At 41.0% G+C, this 22,512-nt stretch overlaps 1 pseudogene; it reads left to right on the forward strand.

Annotated features, from left to right (window-relative positions):
* The first annotated feature begins 4,934 nt into the window (after positions 1–4,934).
* LOC121805700 lies at positions 4,935–7,835 on the forward strand (annotated as a pseudogene).
* Positions 7,836–22,512: the final 14,677 nt, after the last annotated feature.

The raw sequence follows: 22,512 nt of genomic DNA on the forward strand, positions 1-22,512 counted from the left end.
TTATGTCTAATAATCCTAATATTATAAGAATTTTAAAAAGTTAGAAACTATTATGTGTAATTTAATAATCTTCTGTTACATAAAATTTGCAACAATTTTTGGTTATTAACCTGAAAACTTTGTAATGATACAATAACGCCAATTAGAACTTACTCCATATATGAGTGCCCAATAAATGACATGAAAACATACATCATGGGTGTTTGTGACGTTGATTAATTATTTAATTACAGATTGTGACTTTTTAAAAGTACTTCTCTCACGACTATTTTTTCTCGAAGCTAATGTTGGTATCTTTGTGTCAGTGCAGTGCAGTGCTTAGGGCATGCAGTGGTGCGGATGTCCCGTCAGACATCCTTACGAACATCCTAAAAACACCTCATGTCATATCATACGAACTTCCCACTGCGGATGCCACGTCATACAGACATCCCACTGCACAGTGACGGACATCCCCAAAGATATCCCGACGGACTTCCCACATTAATAAAAATTCACTAATTCACAAATTAAACAATTTACGAATTTAAATAATTTACGGAATTAAAAATTCAACGCAAATACATAGATCTTACAACCACTTTATTAAAAAAAATACATAATTATAAAAAAGCATACATAGTAATTAAAAAAATTACATAGATAAAAAAACCGCACTACTAGAAAATTGGCTTGTAATGACACTTAAAATTGTCACTAGAAAATTACTGTGCTGACACTTCATCTATAATGGCACTTATGCAAGTGCAGCACCGGGTACCTGTAGTAAGAGGTAGTGTGTAGATAGTACATCTATGATGACACTTTTTATGTTGAAGTGCAGTAACAATATATTATAAAGTGCAGTGAAAAGCTAGTGTGTAGATAGTACATCTATGCTGGCACTTTTTATAAAGTGTGATAAAAAAAGTGTAGTGAGAAGCAATTTTTCTAGTAGTGCCGCTGGCTCACTCCTCGGATTCCCCGCCGGCAGTACCCTCGTCGTCGCCGCCGCCAGCCCCTTCGTCGTCACTACCTGACATGTCTCCGAACCCCAAATCGCGTTGCATACTGTTGATGAGGGGTTTAAGCGACCGCTGTAATGGGGGTCGGTCGATTGGCGCCATTCAACCATCGCACGTAACAAGGTTTCATGTGCTGCGATGCGGGCGAAGGAGGGGTTCTCGGGATTGTTTTGGGTGGGCGCTGCCGATTGGGCCTTGGCGGATCCGCTGGCGCTTCCCCTCGCAGTCCGCGCCGCTGCCTTTTGCCCAACCGGGCGACGGCGGCAGTTCGACGATATGGGTGTCAGGAATTCTGCCTCGGCGGGGGGGGGGGGGAGTTCGTGGGAAACAACACTGCTACTGTACTCCCCGGAGTCGCTGATCTTCGTCCGCTTCGGCCATCCAGATTCAACGCCCGCAGTGAACTTGGGCGAAGATTGCACCACAGGATAGACCTCCCAATATTTGAATTCCCCGAACCCCTTTTCACTGTCGGGGAACTGCTGGTGCGCCAGAAGCTTCACATCCTCGGAAGACATGCCGCTGGTTGCCGAGCGGAGGTTGTTTGTGTAAATGCCGGCAAATCGGCTGAGCTGCCTCCTCAGCTACTCCCACTGTTCACGCATTGTTCTCCGTTGTGAGGCTCCCCCCTGACGGTTTGAACTGGAGGTAGCTTTGGCTAATGCGCCACCACATCCTGTCGATGTGCTGGTTCGCCCCGACGTAGGGATCCTCCACTACACTGATCCACGCCTTCGACAGCGCAATGCACTCCTCCATGCTCCAGACGGTCCTCTTGTTCTCGTTTGACCCCTCCTCCGCCTCACCACCGTACATCAGGACGGGCGAGGTATTGCCCCGTCCCCTGCCCCTCACTCTCCCTGTCCCCCCTCCTCCCTATCGCCGTTGGTGCATCTATGGGAGAATCCCGGATCGGAGATAGCCCCAACTCCTACATCGAGAACGTGTCGATGCCACTGAACTGAGTCTCGAGAGGAGTACTCGGGGAGTTATCCGTCGACAGTAAATCCATATAGGGCCGGTAGACGTTGTCCACCTGTGATTGGGGGACCCCCTGCCTACTCCCCGCGCAGCCGCCAGCGACCCCTGCATCATCCCCGGCATCATCATACCGGGCATTTGGGGCATCATCCCCGGCATTCCAGATCATTTCCCGGCATTCCGGGCCATCATCCCTGGCATTTGGGCATTCCGGCACTCGCCCCGGCATCGAGGACCATTGGGCATCAACTATACCACTGCGTAACATGTTGTAGTAGCCCGAGCATCATCCCCGCCGCCATTTGATGTTGGCATCATCCCCCGAATTTGGGGCATCGCGGAGGACACTGCCTATCCCGCCGTCTGGGAAGAATAGGCGACTGTGACTCGCTGTAGCGGGGAATTGCTATCTGTGATGCTCCATGTTCCATTTTGTGAAATTGGATTAAATTGTTATCTAATTGAATTGAATTATGTTTGGTAATTGTTTAATTTGGATTATGAATGCTGTGTAGGTAAATTATGGCATCATCTTCAACTTCTGGTCGTCGGCTTGCATGTGGTCCTACGGATCCTTCTGTGTTGTATTTTCAGAGACAACACGTCTCTAATAACATATGGGCAAGAGTTCATTCCGAAGACGTACGCTACCGACGATATGAAGGAATAATTTGGAATGTTCCCACTCCACAATTGTGCTAGGATTTTGTCTTTGCATTTCATTCAAATAAGCTAGTAAAACTTTGAACGACCACTCCCATCCACCGTATACAAGCTCAATCGCTGTCCTCCGAGCATACCATGCTTTCTTGTAACTAACTTTGACATGAAATCTATTTTCAATATCCGCCACAATTGCTTTTACCTTATAACAAGGATCGTTTTCTATCTGATGTCGAACACTCAACGCTATCATACCCGACGAAAGATTAGCGTGCCCATTATAGTTACGATCCCCATGCAAGTATGAGCAGTGCTAAACACTCTAATTTGCCACTGTTCATCATGCTTTCTCAGTGTTGCTCGGCACTCCCACATACATTTCGGTAATGAGGTATCCTTCGGATTTCCTTGTGGCCACTTACAAACTGCATGCCATCTCTTTCCTTTACTTTCAGCAACTGTATATTGTCGGATTTTTTCCAAATGCCAATGAGTCACAGCTGCCTTCAATTCCAACTTCGTTCTAAATTTAGTATGCAAACCGACATTGCTAGGATCTTTTTCACTCCAATAATGCACACTGGGATTATCACGCTCAAAGTTTTTGGGATCAAAATGGACTTGGTAAGGTGCGAAAATAGTTGATTCCACGTTGTGGGAACTGTGGAACTACTCTTCTTTCAACTGCTCTTTCACCAACTGATGTTTCTCCAACTGTTGTTTCTCCAAGTGGAATGGATGGTCTTGAAGCAACAAATTGTTCATCATCCGACGGATCACCATCTGAGTCTGTACTAACCGGGTCGGAATCTTCAGAATAATAAGGTGATTGTGGATCAAGAAAGTCGGCTTTATCAGGACCTATTATGTCCTCAACCACATCACAATTGTCACTTTCCCCTAATTGCACGCCTCCAGCTTCAAAATCTTGTGTTGCAGCAAAATATGGTTCTTGGGCTCTCGTAGACGTACCAACATCAAAATCTTGTGTTGCAGCAAAATTTGGTTCTTGGGCTCTCGTAGACGTACCAATATCATAACTTATGACATGATGACTATGATGTTGAGTAATTGCCGAATACTCAACATATAATTCAATTAGACCTCCAATAACCATACTCTCACTAAACATTAGTTGCATGCATACTTCTTCTAGTAGAACACCTACAAACGTGACTCCGGATCCAAAGCATATATTACGTTTCCATATTATTTGAATTTTGTTTTCATGTATGCTTATCCCCATCCGTTCACAAATTTTTTGCACAAGCTCATCGTACGAAATTGTTTCATCCAACATAATGAATCCTTTAGCAAAAGGAGGATCATACGAAATAACTGCTCCGGGAATTATCTTTCCACCCCAATATAAATTCACACACCACGTCATACTATCTTATCTGCAATAATGTAAAACACAAATAAATATGTATTATTTTTACATTCATCATTATGTAGAGTCAGCCAAAAAATTGATAAAATATTTCTATTAAATACACTACAATATATATTATCATAACAATCCATTAAATATTGGTAACAAAATTAGATATACTACAACATATAATAGCATAACAATTGGTCAAAATATTTCTACTAAATATATATTATCATAACAATCCATCAAAATATTAGTTTGCCCATAATAATTGGTCAAAATATTATATTAATTACACTAAAATATATATTATCACAACAATCCATCAAATCCATGAGTCTAAAATTTGATATACTAACCGATTAGGACTAATGTTTGGAAGAATGAGCCAAAATCGAAATCTCCACGCTCAAATCCACCACCGGGTCGACCCGAGTAAGGGTTTCCTTAAGGTTTTTCCGCCTTGGGAAGGGTTTTCGCGTTTTGGGGAGGGAAAGTGTTTAGGGTTCGGGATGTTGGGGGAGATCTGATTGGTATATGGTTCAACAGAAACACGCCGACCAGGGTGGCGTGTTTTATGATAAAAACGCCGATCTCATTGGCGTCTTTTAGTTGAACACGCCAACTACATTGGCGTCTTTAAAATTGAACACGCTAACACAGTTGGCGTTTTTCATATAACACGCCAATTGAGTTGGCGTTTTCTAACGTAGCTGTATTTGGAGAAAATACAGCTAAAATACGACGAAATTATAAAACGCCAATGTTGTTGGCGTCTTTACTTATTGAAACGTCAATGCGGTTGGCGTTTTTCCCATATATGGAATAGATAACAAAATATGTACATTTTTATAATTTTAAAGGCAAAGTGCCCTAGAAACCCGATTTTCCCTGCTGCTTCTGTGTTTTCACTTTCAGTTACTGAAATTAACCTCGTGTGTGTTCTTGCACACATTGTTCTCTCCGCGAGAACATGTGTCCATTCTGATCAACCTATATTTATCTACTTTGATGATTTGTTTCCCTTTCGGTTATGTTTATACATTTCTTTATCTTACAAGAATTAACGAAGAAAGCCCTTTGGAATTGAGCAGTGAGAGAGGGTGGTGCAGAGATCGGCAATGGCCATGGCGCTTTTCCAATCCTCGTCTCTTGCTTGCTCCTCTTCTATGGATATCTCCTACAATTCATCTAAAGCATCTCATGTAGGAGTATAAATTATTGCTTATTTGTAGAGATGTGTTCGATTGCACAATCCAATTTCTTGAAATTGATGCACTGCTTAATTGTTTTGTTTTGTGTGGAAGATATTTGGTTCCCAGTTGAGATCTCCGGAAATTGAGCAGACCCAATTGAGATTCTTGGGTTCATCTAAGTAAGTGCCCCAAAGTTTGAATCTTTATTTTGTACTAAATATTATCTTGAGATTATTGGATGCACCATCCTTGTGCTTTTGCTCTGCATAAGTTCATTTCAGGTAACTGCAATCGTTATTATGTTGTGAGATTGTCTTATTCGTCGATAAAATGTCTAGAATCAACAATCATAGTAGCAGCATAACTAGTCAGTCTATCTCGGTTTGCTCTGAAACTCTGCTTTATATCAACAGCTTTAAATTCTTATGTATCCAGACATCTAGGTGTGGCTGTGTCTTGCTAGAAATCAAGTTTGCTAATGGTTGTTGTAGAGGTCAGAAAATTGGTTAGTTAAAGTGAAGTCCCTTCGAATTTGCATTGCACTTGCTTTGATTGTTAACCTGAAATTAGGGATAATGTTGTTGGTCCTTGTCCTTGGGATTGCCTGCGTCACGATGAGATAAAAATAGTGAAGCAATTAGTAATAGTTCTGAATCTCAGATTCTTGCACTTTGAGGCTTCGATCATATTATTTTATGATGGTTTATAGGACCTACTTACTTTATAATATTAAAGATTAAAACCTTCCATGCAACACTCAGAGGTTGATCCAAAGAGATAAGCATGTTAGATTCTGATTTAATTTATGTGCGTCTTGGTGTATTGGATGTTATACTAATGTCATATTTTCCGTGTTGTATGACTTCCCTTATTGGATAACAGAAGAACTCCACTGTGAGATTGAAGGCCTTAATGGAGTCCCTGGGCCTAGTTCAGGATACTGTCGAGAGCAGGCCGAAAGTCACAAGGGTGAGCAAGGAAGTGTCAGATCCTTTCAAGGAGTTGAAACACAGATTTCTTAGTTTCAAAAAGATAAATACTTGTAAGAATTGTGTGACTGTTTTATCTGTTAAATGTAATGTAAAATAGGAGTTTCATTTGTTCTTATGCCTGTTCCATCATTTCAGGAGTAACTTAGAACACTACAAAGGGCTGGCTGAGGCCCAGGCGCCAAAGGTACTTCCTTTTGATACTTTGTAGCTTTTTGAATGTTTCAAACGTTATTATGGCCAGAATATGATGTATTGAAGGGCAGTTCATGGTGATTGCTTGTGCGGATTCACGAGTGTGTCCCTCGAGTATCCTTGGTTTCCAACCAGGAGAAGCCTTTGTGGTCCGGAATGTGGCAAACTTGGTACCACCGCATGAGGTATGTTGAGTATACCCTTTTGAGTTCGTAGCACTTGAAACTAAGAAGCATGAGTGACGATTTGGAAGATTTCATTTCATTACGCAGAATGGACCTACAGAAACAAATGCTGCCCTTGAATTTGCTGTCAATTCTCTTGAAGTAAGTTAATATCTGCTTAAATCATGCCTGCTTTAATCTTGTAGTAATTGAATGACTGTGGTGTTTATAATAGTCTGCAATGGTAAATCTTTTTCTACAATCCATTTAAACACAAAGGTTTGAGGACACGAAATATAAACTAGTAGTAATATTTTGATATAACGACAGAAAGTTAATAAGCCACACACTCATATGTGATTTTATATTGTCGATGGTCCAGATATAGCCTTGATCACGTGTTCTTTTTTCTAGTTTTTCCCTGTTTCCTTGTTAGTAAGGCGACAGGGCTCCAGTAAAGCTGTATATTCTCATTCATTTGTCAATAGGACTGCAAAACATCGAACTATATGCATATGTTAATATATTTCTTCAGGTCGAAAATGTACTAGTCGTTGGTCACAGCTGTTGTGGAGGAATTAAAGCACTGATGATCTTGCAAGATGAAGTAGTTTCAAGGTTGTTCTGTTAATTGATTTACTTTCACTGATATGCATGTACTACGTGCATCTGTTTTTTATTTCTCACAACCTCACGTACGCTGTCCAGTAGCTTCATCAGAAACTGGGTGGTTGTCGGAAAGCCTGCCAGGTTGCAAGTGAATGCTGCTGCTTCAGACCTCAGCTTTGATCAGCAGTGCAGGCACTGTGAGAAGGTTTGCTTCCCTCCATTTATCTCGATCAGCAGTTGCATTTGCTTTTCGTATGTTGATAACCATAAATGAGGAACAGGAAAGCTACGACATTAGTAGTAAATTAGTCTCTCTGTATTATTGTATTTTGTCCAGGAATCAATTAACCGGTCGTTGATGAACTTACTGACTTATCCATGGATCGAAGAACGGGTGATAAGGGGGAAGCTATCGATCCATGGTGGTTACTATGACTTCACCGACTGCACATTTGAGAAGTGGACACTCGACTACAAGGGTAGCACCATGGTATCTGAGAGCTCGTGCTCTATAAAAAACCGAGAATTCTGGGCCTGAGTTTCTCTTATAGGTTGTTCTTATATTCAAAATTGTGTGGGTGTGTGCATGCGTTGGGGGGCAGATCTTGTAATGAATACTATGATATAAATAATTAGAACAGCTCTTTCCATTAAAATTCTTATATTCATTTTACCTTTTTTTTTGAGAATGTGAATTTTGTCCCCTATTTCAATTTGGGATATAGATTATATATGTTGGTGGGATTCCCTAAATTGACTATAGTTCGTATATTCATAGGCTATTAACCCTAATTAAATCAAAGGTGGGTAGATGATACTCTGACGAACTACAAAGTGCAAATACTCGGTTGAACTTTTAGAAGAAGCTTATTTTGACCTGAGTAAAATATATTACTACTATGACAAAAAAATTACAATATCTTTGTGTTCATTGTCACTCTCTATCAATCCATGCGATGTCAGTGGGGAATCGTCGTCTCCTAAATATCCCGGGCTCCGAGATGCCTCCCTCCCTACGTGACAATCCCAGCTCCCTCGTTGCTACCACCGCTTCTTTCTCCAACTAACCTCACCGGTCACATTCCCCGGCACCTTCCCTTCTAATCCAATATTCCCATCATCATTCCACCTCCATCTGCTATCACTAGTGCACCATAGAAAAATTGTGTTAAGTTGCTTAATTATGTAGTTTGTATGTGTGTTAGTGTGTGCAGATCCATCCATGTGAATCGTTTTGAATAAATGAAGACTCGTCGAAAAATAAATTAGATATAATGTAGTTTATTTTTGTATTTTGAAATGTATGACTCTAAAATTTGTATATTTCAAAATATATTGCTTTTAGTGTTAGTTTTTATTTTTGGTATGTTATATAGTGATTTATCATATGACTCGCACCCCCGAATATAAATTCTTGGATCCGCCACTGATCCCACCCAAGTCTCACATTACTCAAACTCAACTTCTTCAATGTTGGAGGAAAAGCACAACTCATTATCTTTTGCTGTTCCACAAAAGACCAATCCATTTCTATCTGGAGAATTTCAAGTTTCTGCAGATATATAAGATTGTGGAGCTCATAATCTTTCCACCTCTTGGTATACAACAGAGCTAGCTTTTTCAAGTTTGGGATAATTTTGAGGTTCTCTCTTAGACATACAAAATCTACTACTCTAGAAAGTGTTTGCAGATCTTCAAGAGCTCCTTTCGGAGTGGATAGATGTCTTAGCTGTGGCATCCTCCAAATCCCCTCTGCCAAATTGCCTATGATCATAAAGTCACTTTCCCTTGGATAAACGATCAAGGTTTGAAGATTCACAAGGCTTGAAATGGCTTCCCAAATACTGAACCCATAGTGGAAAGCAAGGTATCTAAGATGAAACAGCTCAAACACTTCCTCAGGAAAGTCATAGTGGTAAGCATTTGACAAATCCAGTATTCTCAGCAGTCTAACATTTCCTATCGACAATCTAAAATCTCTTCGACTGTCGGACGTGTATAACATTATAGTTCGAATAGTAGAGCCATTTACACCTTCAAGGAAATCATCATCAATACGGGCACTTACATGGCGGTGGCTGCACGAATTCAGTTCCAAGGGAAAACTGCCTATACGAAGAATGAAACCATCAACATGGCCTTGCTTTAGGCAAAAATCCCACAACATGTCATAACCTATTATTGTTGGATATTTGACACACAAAATATAGGAGCACTCAATAAAGATGAAATACGGAGAATAGTATTGATAGGCTTCTCACAAAAGGATTACAAAATGCAAAAACAAAAGTGCTTCAGCACTACACAAATCTTTTCTCTCTTTCTAACTATGAGATGCGAGTTACGGCTCTTTCTCTCTAACTCACTCAATTCTCTTCTTTTCTTTCTTGATTGTGTACATATTTAGCTACAAAGGCCTAGTGCCTATTTATAAGTAGTATAGGTCGGTTAGTTTGCCGACATTACAATGCTAGAGAATTCTAGTTAACTAAACTCTAGCCTATTCTAATAATATAATAATGCTAATATATAGCTTAAGTCGGTTAGTGATGATGCTAGGCAATTCTAGATAATTCTTCCTTAATTGTGAAGTAATTGAGTTTAATAAACTCAACATCTTCCCTTAAACTCAATTCTTTAAGGTCTTCATGCCGAGCATAAATTTCAATCTTCTAAAGACATCCTGCTTTAGTGGCTTCGTAAATATATCTGCAGCTTGGTCTTGTGACTTGCAATAAACCAACTCCACATCATTTTGGTTCACGTGTTCTCGAATAAAATGATAACGAGTATCAATATGCTTACTTCTTTCGTGGAACACCGGATTCTTCGCAAGTGCTATTGCAGACTTATTATCAACACATATTTATGTCGGGCCTTGTTGCGCGAATCCCAGAAAACTTAGTAAATTTCTCAACCATATGCAATGGCACGCTGTTGAACTTGCTGCAACATACTCGGCTTCACATGTTGAGAGTGTCACTATAGCTTGCTTCTTTGACGACCAAGTAAAGACAGCATCACCAATATAAAAACAGTAGCCAGTAGTGCTCTTTCTTTCATCCAAGTCTCTTCCCCAATCGCTATCCGAATAACCAACGAGCTTAACTTCTTGATTAGAGGGATAAAGTATACCTTCATTCAGCGTACCTTTAATATAGCGCAAAATCCTCTTGGCCGCATTCAAATGAGATTGCGACGGCTTTTCCATGTATCTGCTGATTAATCCAACTCCGTAGAGAATATCAGGCCTAGTGCATGTTAGATATCGTAGACTTCCAACGAGGCTTTTGAAGTAAGTTGGATCCACCTCTGCTTCACCATCATGCTTCCTCAATTCTTGACTAATCTCCACGGGAGTGTTAACAGGATTGCAGGACTCCATTTTAAATTTCTCCAAGATTTGTTTTGCAAATGAGCTTTGAGAGATAAATATCCCTTCTTCATTTTGCACTACCTCAATTCCCAAAAAATGTGCCATCAAGCCGATGTCTGTCATCTCGAACTCCTTGATCATGCTCTTCTTGAAGGTATGAAACATTGTTTCACAATTTCCAGTAAAAATAAGATCATCGACATATAGGCAAACGAATAACATGCTACCTTTAGCATCTTTCTTCAAGTATAGAGCATGTTCATAGGGACACTTCACGAAACCATTCTTCAGAAAATACTCATTAATTCTGGAATTCCATGCACGAGGTGCTTGCTTGAGCCCGTACAAAGCTTTCTTCAATCTGTAAACTTTATTCTCAGCTCCTCGTTTCACATAACCTTCAGGTTGCTCCACATAAATTTCTTCTTCAAGAAAACCATTTAGAAAAGCCGACTTCACGTCGAGCTGATAAATCTTCCAATTGTGTTGGGCTGCCAGTGAGATAAATAATCTGATCGTCTCAAGACAAGCAACAGGAGCGTAGACTTCACTATAATCAATTCCGGCCTTCTGCTTTTATCCTTTCGCCACTAACCTCGCTTTGTACCTTTGCACTTCACCATTGGCATTTTTCTTTGTTTTGAACACCCATTTCACACCAATTGCTTTTCGGCCTTCTGGCAGTGTTGTCAACGACCAAGTATCATTTTTCTCAATCGCATTGATTTCTTCATCCATTGCAATCTTCCATTTCATTTCTTGTGCAGCATATGTATAAGCAATATGATCAGCATCCATATAAAAACAAATAAGATTCACATTTTCCTCCACAGCTTCATCAACTTCTTCGGTAACTTCATATATATCGTTCAGATTGCGCATCCTTCTTGGCCTTCCGACTGGACCTTGAGATGATGTTGGTGAATCAGGTTCTTCAACTTCACGTGCATCTTCTTGCTGATCAGGTACAATTTCTGACGAGCTTGCAACTTTTTTATCCTCCCAGCTCCATGTTTGAGCTTCTTCAAACACCACATCGCGGCTTATGATCATCTTCTTTGTGAGTGGGTTATACAATTTGTAACCCATTACTCGATCTCCATATCCCACGAAGATACACTTTTCGCCTTTATCATCAAGCTTGATTCTTCGAGCTTCGGGGATTTTGGCATAGGCAATGCAGCCAAAAACTCTCAGGTGCGCAACACTGGGCTTGAACGAGCTCCATGCTTCTTCGGGCATCATGTTGCGAACACTTTTGGTGGGACACCGGTTCAGGAGATATACTGCTGTTGCGACAGCTTCAACCTAGAATTCTCGAGGTAAGTCCTTCCCTTTGATCATACTCCTCGCCATATCAAGAATTGTTCGGTTCTTCCTTTCAGTAACACCATTTAGTTGAGGAGTATATGCAGGTGTAAGTTGGTGAACGATTCCATGATCTTTGCAAAACTTTTCGAACACATCGGATGTGAACTCGCCTCCTTGGTCGGATCTGAGAACTTTAATATAGTTCCCACTCTGCCTTTCAACAAGAATTTTGAATTCTTTGAAAATATCAAACACCTCAGATTTCCTTTTCAAGAAATACACCCAAGTCTTTCTGGAATAATCATCAATGAAAGTTAGAAAATACTGATTACCTCCAGTAGAAATAGGCTTTAGGGGACCACAAACGTCTGTATGAACGATCTCCAACGGGCGTGATGCTCTCCATCTCATTTCTTTTGAGAAACTTGGCCTGTGATGTTTTCCCAGTATGCATCCTTCACAAACTTCTTCAGGATGATCGATATGTGGCAAGCCTTTCACCATATTCTTTGAGGACAGAAGCTTCAAACCACCAAAATTCAGATGTCCAAGACGCAAATGCCATAACCACGATTCATCTTTAACAATAGCATTCATGCACTTCAACATATCATGTTTCATGTTCAATGCAAATAATCTATTTTTGGACATCTTCACACAGACAACCAAACTACCTCGAGCATCATTGATAGACGGATAAGAATTCTTGATATTAACATCAAATCCTTTCTCCAGCAATTGACCAAGACTCAAAATATTGCTCTTCATGGCAGGCACATAATAGACGTCATATATAAAACCATGACTTCCATTCTTCAACTTAATCAAGATATTACCTTTTCCTTGCACCGCTACTTTGGAGGAATCTCCAAAAGTAACTTCCACATAAGATATCTCCTTTAGCTCCACGAAGAGTTCCTTGTTCCCACACATGTGGTTACTAGCTTCAGTATCCAAGTACCACGTGCTGCACTGATCACCCTCAAGTCCTTTATGAGAAAAAAGAGAGGTTGAAATTACCTGCTCATTATTGTCTCCTCCATCGGCATAATGGACTTGTTGGTTGGACCTGGTATTTCCGGCTGTTGGACATCCATAGCTGTAATGCCCGAATTCGTGACAAGTATAGCACTCAACATTTGCTTTATCAAACCCTGGTTGATTATAGGTTTGAGAATAACCGCCTCTGTATTGTCCCCTTCCTCGTCCTCGTTGTCCATAAGAATTTCGACCCCTGCCTCGATAGGTGGAATTTTGACGTCCTCCATCGTTTTGATAATTCTGGCCTCGTCCTCCTTGATTTTGGTAATTCTGACTGCGTCCTCCTTCATGGTAATTCTGGCTGCGTCTTCCTCGGCCACGATAGCCTCGGCCTCGACCTCGACCTCGGTTGTATCCACCAAGTGATGTCCCAGGCTCAAACTTTTTGTCTTCTTGTATCGACATCTTTGCTTGTAGCATATGCTCAAGTGACGGAGCGGTCTTTTTCTTCATTCGTTGCTTGTGGACTTCCAAGCTGCTATGCAACTGGTCGATGGACATAGTGCTGAGATCTTTTGATTCTTCGATAGCCGCAACGACGTGCTCAAATTTTGACGTCAAGGAACGAAGAATTTTCTCAATGACACGAACATCTTCAATTATCTCTCCTTGACGTTTCATTTGATTCACAATAACTAATGTTCTTGCGAAATAGTCTGAAATGCTCTCTGTTTCAGACATGGTCAAACTTTCGAACTCGCCACGTAGGATCTGCAGTCGAACTCGTATCGCCTTATCAATACCAGTGAAAGAATTCTTCAAAATCTCCCAGGCTTGTTTTGACGTGGTGGCTGCACTTACTTTCTCGAACGTGGTTTCATCAATACCTTGATAGATATTGAACAATGCCTTCTTGTCTCGTTTCCTTGCATCTTTGAGGGCGTTCTTCTGGTTGTTTGTCAGGGCATCTTCGGCTTCTTGGGAGACAGGTTCGGTGTAGCCGTCTTGAACAATATCCCACAACTCTTGTGATTGCAACAAGACTCGCATCTGAATACTCCAATTCCCATAATTGTGTTTCTCTAATTTGGGAATCTGGGGTTGAACCATATTCAACGTTGCCGCCATAGGTAGGATCGAGTGGCTCTAGATACCATATTTGTTGGATATTTGACACACAAAATATAGGAGTACTCAATAAAGATGAAATACAGAGAATAGTATTGATAGGCTTCTTACAAAAGGATTACAAAATGCAAAAACAAAAGTGCTTCAGCACTACACAAATCTTTTCTCTCTTTCTAACTATGAGATGCGAGTTACGGCTCTTTCTCTCTAACTCACTCAATTCTCTTCTTTTCTTTCTTGATTGTGTACATATTTAGCTACAAAGGCCTAGTGCCTATTTATAAGTAGTATAGGTCGGTTAGTTTGCCGACATTACAATGCTAGAGAATTCTAGTTAACTAAACTCTAGCCTATTCTAATAATATAATAATGCTAATATATAGCTTAAGTCGGTTAGTGATGATGCTAGGCAATTCTAGATAATTCTTCCTTAATTGTGAAGTAATTGAGTTTAATAAACTCAACAATTATAACACTCTTGATTCTGCCATTGGACTTCCTTTCTCTTACCGAAACTAGATTTCTCCAGACAAGTTCCTCCACATAATCTTCTCCTGTCTCTTCAAAACTTTTACATTCACTTTCATTAATAAACCCCTCGGCCACCCACAGTTTGATGAGTTTGGAGACATGTACACCAACACCATACTTGTTAAACATAAGCAGATACAAGAAACACGGCCTAAAATGGTGAGGCAAGTATGTGTAACCAAGGGATTGTATACGAGATTCTTTGTTATCATAGTCAGAAGAAGCAGCAAACTTGATTTTATCTGAAATATCTTCCCACGCAGCTTCAGTCTGGCCGGCAGCAGCGAGTAATCCAGAAATCACCTGAATACAATGTCGAACCCATTCGCAGCTTCTGGCAATCATCTTTTCTGCAGATACCAAGTGACTAGGACAAGGATCCCCTTTGAATATGTTTTTACGAAGCAGATTCCAAGGGTAAATTCTGCGAATGTACGTCATGGGAGATGATATCCGTCATTTGTACCCGGAAAAAAAACATTTCCAGTGATGGGAAAGACGCGTGAGCCTCTCGCGTCTTTGATAAACACGCATGACGCTCTCGCGTCTTTGATTAAACACGTGTGACGCTCTTGCGTGTTTGCCTTGGATACATGTTCCAGTCCAGGCAGCAGAAACTTCACTTCCACCTCGCTCACTCTCTCACTCTCAGCGACGCCCAACGTCTCTAGCCGGCGGAAATCGAAGTGAATCCGATATTTTGATGCTCTAATTCCTATTTTAAGTGGTGTTAGGTAATTTTTGACCATTAATTTCAATTATCATTGCTATATGTTAGTTAGGTATAGATTTAGGGTTCATGGTTTGACATTGTGTGACAAGAAAAACATTGAATTTAGGCCATTGATGTAGTTATATGTATGCATTGTAAACTAAATATATAATCGAAGCATTGAACTTGGTATTGAATTTTCGTATTTAATTTTGTGCAATATTTATTTAAGTATGTTGAATTTAGAGTATATGATGTTTTGTCGTACTTATTTTGCAGGTTTGATGGTGTTTGTGAGTTTATATTGGGATGAGAAAATTATTCAGTTCCCAGGTTTGGGTGTTGCTTATGATCCCCTCGTGCAAAATCATTTATCATATTGAATGAAAAGATATCTTATTATCAGCTAGTTTCAATGATATGTGAAAAAATTGGAATTGATTTGGATGCACATACGATTGATTTAACATGGAGGCATCCTGTGGTTTTTAGTGGAGTGGTGAATTATATAGCTACACCAGTGGTTGATAATTTGTTGGAGTATATGTTTGCTGAAAATCCACGTCAAATTGAACGTTTTATTGAATATACTCCGGTTACTACTGCGTTGCAATTTGAACCACCTATCACTCATCATGATGTTGGAACGTCTAGGAGAGATGATTATCATAGTTTTGATGTCGAGACATCTAAGAGGGATGATGAATATCATAGCTTTGAATTCAACACATTTGGGAGGGAGGTTGATGAACAACTAGATGTACCAAATGTGACATGTGGTGGTTATGATGGTTCAGATGGTTCTGATAATTGTGATGGTTCAGATGGTTCTGATAACTGTGATGGTTCAGATGGTTCTGATTGTGATGGTTCCGATGGTTCTCAACCAAGTGATCTTGATTATAGTGCAGAATCATGTGAAGATTCTACAGACGATGAGACACTTGCTATGATGGTTGAGAATTATGTACAACCATCTGTTCGTGGGGAGCAACCGTTCCCGACTATGTGCCTGAAGTTACCATTTTTTTATCATTACCATTGAAGGCAGCCGAGGTTACTTTTCAGAAGACCATGGAGTGGGTGAAGAAGATATGTGGTATTGGAATGAGGATAATCCGAGACATATAATGTGGGAACGAAATTTGATAGCAAATTGCATTGTGAAAACTGTTGTAACATTATGGCATGTGGGAACAGGTCGGATGTATGAGGTTATGGATAGTAAATCAAGAAGATGTCATGCAGTTTGTAGGGACCCATTTGGTCCGAAAAGAAAAAGGCAAGGACCTTGGGCAACGATACCCATGTAATTGGGAGGTTAAAGCAACGTTTAAGAAACACGATGGTAGCTAGTCTATCAACTCATGGGTTGATCGTCATTGTTGTATGGGAGATCACTATCCAAGTGAACTGTTAATCTTACATATCATCCATGATTGCTCTCTGTATTCGAAGTCAAATTGAAAACGATGCTGAATTCAAGCCTTCTGCGTAGGTAATATATCAAAGATAAATTTCACGTGAAAATCGACTACAAGAAAGCATGGTATGCTCAGCAAAGATATTGAGTGTATTATGTGGGGTGGAGATCATTCAGACAACTCCCCAGCTACCTGACTGAGTTGCAAAGTCAAAATCCTGGGACAATCGTTGAGTGGTTGCATGACCTTACATTGAGTCAAGGTAATTTAAAGGTGTTCCGCTACGTATTTTGGGCATTTGGGCCAGCAATAGAGGCGTTCCAACTAGCAAAGCCGGTCTTATCAGTTGATGGGACTCACCTGCGTGGAAGACTGAAAGGTAAACTACTTGCTGCAGTAGGTTACGATGCAAATAATAACTATTTGCATGTTGCTTTTGCTATTGTTGATGAAGAAACAAATGAGAGTTGGAGTTGGTTTCCGAATCTTGTCAGAGTGCATATTATAAAGCATGAACATGAAGTGTGCATAATATCAGACAGACATCAAGGCATTATAAATGCCATGCAGTCTGATGTGTGGAAAGAGGTACCAGTTGGTTATCGTCGATACTGTTTAGTTCATGTTAGATCGAATGTGTTACAAAGACACAAAGGCCACGGAGTGAAGAAATGGGTATGGATAATCGGTGAAGTAATTGAGGAGCGGAGATATTGGACTGCAAGGCGTGAATTAGAAAATGTGAGTCCAGAAGCTCTGAGGTACCTCGAAACCACCATAGATAGATCGCAGTGGACTATGGCACACGATGAATTTCGTCGATGGGGTGAGACATCTACTAACATGGCCGAGTGTTATAACAATGTGTTGTTATCTACGGGGGAACTCCCAATTAGAGCTATCATTGATATTACATTCTGGCGGACCATCAACTGGTTTGTTAACCGAACGACTCTAGCCAAACAATGTCAGACGCCCTTTGACACCGTGGGCTTGGGAGTTATTTCAGAAGAATGACCGTCGAGGGAGACGTCATCATGTTAGGACTACAAGCATAGCACGTGGAACTTATGAGGTGCTAACCTATCACAGAGGTCCGGGAAGAGGCCATAATATACATGTTGTAGATTATCGTGAAAAGAGATGCTCATGTGGAAAGTGGCAGACCTGGAGAATGCCTTGCTCTCACGCTGTTGCGGTGCTGAGAGAACGCAGTGATGACATCTTTAGTCATGTTGATTCCCGATACCATACAGATGTTTGGATTCACCAGTACGCATGTATGTTATTTAGATACTTCTTATTCTTACATTATTATCATGTCTTACGGTTGCAATTTTATGCAGCTGCGTTCCGTCCATTGAGACACCAAGATTATTGGTATGAACCTGAATGGACGTTGGAATGTTCACCAGCACGGCTACTTCCTCGTTCACGTGGGCGGTACAACAGAGGCAGGATACACAACCAAATGGATGAGCGCGAAGAAGATGCGCCAAGAGCTCCTCCTTGATGCCGCCTTTGTGGAGAGACCGGCCACAATAGAAGAAAGTGCACTTTAGGACGTGTTGTGTATTCATATTATATTTGAGAATCGTGTTTGAGGCTTGAATTTTATTATGTTTACGAACAGTATTTTAGATTTTCTAACCATGTTTAAGTCTGAAATGACATTCTTAAGTAATATTGTTACGTAAAAATCATCTTGTTACGAAAAATTTCGATAGAGTTTACCTTATTTATTGATCAATCCACCTGTAATAAGTAGACAGTACATCTCATGATCCAAATGAACTACTTAAAGAACGATGGTGTATATTTACTTGGGCCTTTTCCTCTGTTGTCACGGCTAGACCTTCTACGTGGGAACATGCCCATAATTGTCTGATACAAACTTGGCCTGGAGCGTTACTTGTCGGGTCGGGACGTGTGTGCACTACTACTAGGGCGATCAAGTTGTACACTACTCCTAGGAGGGTCTATATGTTCTCTCCTCGTGGGGCGCTCTATGTAGGCACTACTTCTGGGACGCTCAATTGTGCAGACCTCTCAAGAGCATCATCAGCATCGGCATCATCATCATCATCAGCAGCATCATCATCCAATTCCTCATTTGTTGGAGAGTGCATGATATGGACATCTGAGAAGAATGAATCCTGTGTAGTAGGCTTCAATGGTAGCCCAACTCTATCAAAGGGAGTCACCCAACTAGACTGTGGCGCGTCTGACCAGGTAAGAAACCAACTAGAGCGATCTGATGCTGGTGGATTTTGCATTTCAGGCTCAGCATCAAAATTTTCGATGAATGTATCCAAATCTATGTTGTCATTTGAATTAATATTTTCTTCATTTGCGGCTTGTGATGACCCTGGCATGTCTTGGGACATTCTGAAATGACGTGAATAACCATGCCCGCCTGTTCGGACACCTCTTTGACCAATACCGTGAGCTCTTCGGATAAAACCCCGGGACATATCCACATCAGTGCGCTGTGTGGAAGGTATGACCGTGCGTTCACTCTCACCGCAATCGTTAAGGCAGCTAATAACAAGATTGTTAATCTCATGCAACAATCCTACGATGTTTGCTGGGTCAAAACCGCTCGACAATTGAAATACATGGGCCAATGTCTCAGCCTGTAACAAATAAAACGTGAATAGTTAATAACATAAATACTTTAAATGAAACAACAACTATAAAAATACAATACTTACTTGGAGTGTTGATGATGATGCACCAGTGTTCATCCCTATTTCTGGAAGTCTACCCGGCAGTGTGATTTATGTAATAGTTATTTTAAAATACCACCCCATGAACCCTAAATCTATAACCAACTAAAATCGAAATTAAGGGTAAAAAGTTACCTAACAACACTTAAAAGAGGAATGGGAGCAGCTAGATGTCGGATTCACTTCGATTTTCATCGGCTAGATGACGAATTCGCCGTCTCGTCGCTGGGCGTGCAGAGGGAGCTGCTAGGAGTGAAGGAAGAGAGGAGAAACATTGATTTTTCATTCATTCAAACACGCATGAGCTTGATGCGTGTCTAATTAAAACACGCATGAGAGTAACGCGTGTTTTGTATACACGCAAGAGACTATCGCGTGTTTTAACCAAACACACAAGAGGCTGACGCGTCTTTCCCATCACTGGGAATGTTTTTTTTTTCGGGTACAAATGGCTGATATTATCTCCCATTACGTACATTCGTGGAATTTAGCCCAGATTCCAAGCACAATCCTCATACTCATACATAAAACCCACCCAAACAAAACAGTCTGAGAATTTAAGAAACATAAAAGATGTCGTGGTTACGATTATTCGACTTCCATTGTTTTCGTTGGGAAACATCTGATATCTTAGCTTATGAAAATCAATAAAATTGAAATCCTTAACATCACCAAGCACAATAAGATACCTAATCCCCTTCAGTTTTCCAAATAAAGTCTGAATCAGTTCATTCTCGCTATTTGAAGAACTCTCGACATTCATGGAACGCAGAAGGTCTCAAATCACTTTCGGCAGATGATATTTGCCAGATACTGTGGCCCAAGCACGGATGTCAAAATGCTCCACAACTGATGGATCAGTGTAAGCCTTTCTGGCTAGGAATGTATTCCCCAAACCTTCCTTTTCATATAATGCGATAAATCTTATCTTCGATGGCTCTTCACGAAGTATAGAAATTACTTCGATTAACTCGTCGCCGGGACCATCCATGTTCTTAATGCCCTTGACTTCTCCAATGATCGACTGGATTTCCTCTGTGACTCTATTCAGCTCATCAAAACCGTAAGGGAGTTGATATTTCCCCTGTTCAGGCTTAGATCTTGACGATCCAACAGTCGATTCCAGCAAGGAATCCGCCAATAAAAGCTCGATAATCCTTTCAGCCATATATGTGGCCTCACTGATTATTTCTTCCCATCGATTGGTTTCGTGCTGAATGTCATCGAAAAAGTTTTGCAAGAAAACGGTGTGTATGAAGGGATGTAATTGCATCTTTGAGTTGAGGGGAAATGGAATGTTGATGATAACTGAGGACGAGAATTATGGTGTGTGAAAGTGAAGCAACAACAACATACGCCATTTCTTTGTAAATTTGGAAGGAGATAAAGTGAAAATGAAGTCCTGTACTATAAAACCGAGAGAGATTTTGGAACGAAATTTAGTGTGTGGTGGAGACCAAGAGTTAATTGTTCCGGGTGGCTATCGGCCTTACCCGGTCGACGACCAAGATGCCCTCGAAGGGAAATACGGGTGGACACCCGAGCCATCTGTGCCTAGAGCGGGAGGGAGCGACCCTCTCAAACTCCTCATATTCCTACTCGCGGTGTCCGCACCATGTACACTCCGGGGGAGATGGAGCAATTATTCAAAGCGTTCTTGTCAATCTCCGAAGATCCGGAGGTTGGCACGAACCAATCCGGTGACCATTATTGGTGGCGCATCTGGTGCCGGTACAATCAAAACCGGCCGGTCGGAACAATCGAGCGCCATATACAGAGCCAACGAAGAAATTCAAAAGTTCAAGGGGTATTACCTCCAGGAAGAGCGGTCGGCGGGGAGCGGCCGGAGCGAGCTTGACATCATCAGTTCCACCTTGGCGACCTACCAACCCATGAACTACAAGCCGTTCAAGTACCTCAACATTTGGCAGGAAGCGCGGTCGCATCCGAAGTATAGGGGAGGCGTAACATCCTCCTCTAACTCCTCCTCCAAACGGTCGAGGTCGGTATCCCTATCCGACGCCGGCTCTGAAAATGTGGCTAGTCAACTTGCCGGAGCTAACTTGGGTAGCCCCGATGCCGGCCCGAGCGGTGCCCAACGCCGGCCGCAAGGAAGGAAGAATGCGGCAGCCAACCGCCATCACGCCGCGACTCCATCCGCCCCCGCTCCCTATGTGCCACCTTAACCCCCCACCAACTCGTTGTGGGGATTTTGGCCCAACTCAATTTGGCCGATAGGTCAAATATGAGTCCCGAGCAACTTCGATCGCATGTGGCGATGATACGGGGTCTCCAAAGAACATTGGGGGTAGAGCCGGATGAATAGTCATCCACGGGGGTAATTTTTATTTTTTAAGTGTTTAATTATGTAATTTTTAATTTTTAGGATTTTAATTATGTAATTTTTAATTTTTAGTATTTTAATTATGTAAATTTTAATTTTTAGTATTTTAATTATGTAATTTTTAATTTTTTTGTAATTTGTAATATTATTCCGGGTATTTTTAATGCATTTTAATTTTGTGGAAATGTTTTTATTTAAATTGAATAATAGAATGGTGGGACCTTTGAGCTTGTCCTTGCAGAAGAGCACGGATGTGAGTGTTTTGCTTTTGCCTAAAAGCAGAGAGTAAAAATGGGACCGGGCCCACATGCGTGTGGCATTGGCATTGAATTTAGTTTAGCGTTTGTCAATCAAGAAAAGTCTCATATTATTGTTGCTACTACTACTTCTGTTCATGATTAATTTGGAACCAAATTTAGTGTGGTGGAAACTAGAGAGTTAACGACATAAATTTACCAAGTTAGGTGGCTTTTAATTTATTTTTGCGTTTGTCAGTCGAGAAAAGTCTCACATTATTAGGGCATGAATAACCCCGTCCCCATTTCCGGCCCCAAGTCCCCTTCACGTCATCATTCCTCTACACTTGCGGCCCAGGCCCCAACTGCTCTAACCCTGCAGGCCGTAACTCGGGCCGCAACTAATAAATGACACTATTCACAACTTCAACATATTTAATTCGTAAACGCAATTCGTTGAACAATTGAAACCGGAAAAATGCATTGTTCATTAGAAATTAACATTACATTACTAGACGAAGCAAATTTAAAATACTAGAAACCCGGGCCACGACTACTACT

Source organism: Salvia splendens, chromosome 5 (assembly GCF_004379255.2).
Source record: "Salvia splendens isolate huo1 chromosome 5, SspV2, whole genome shotgun sequence".
Taxonomy (NCBI): Eukaryota; Viridiplantae; Streptophyta; class Magnoliopsida; order Lamiales; family Lamiaceae; genus Salvia; species Salvia splendens.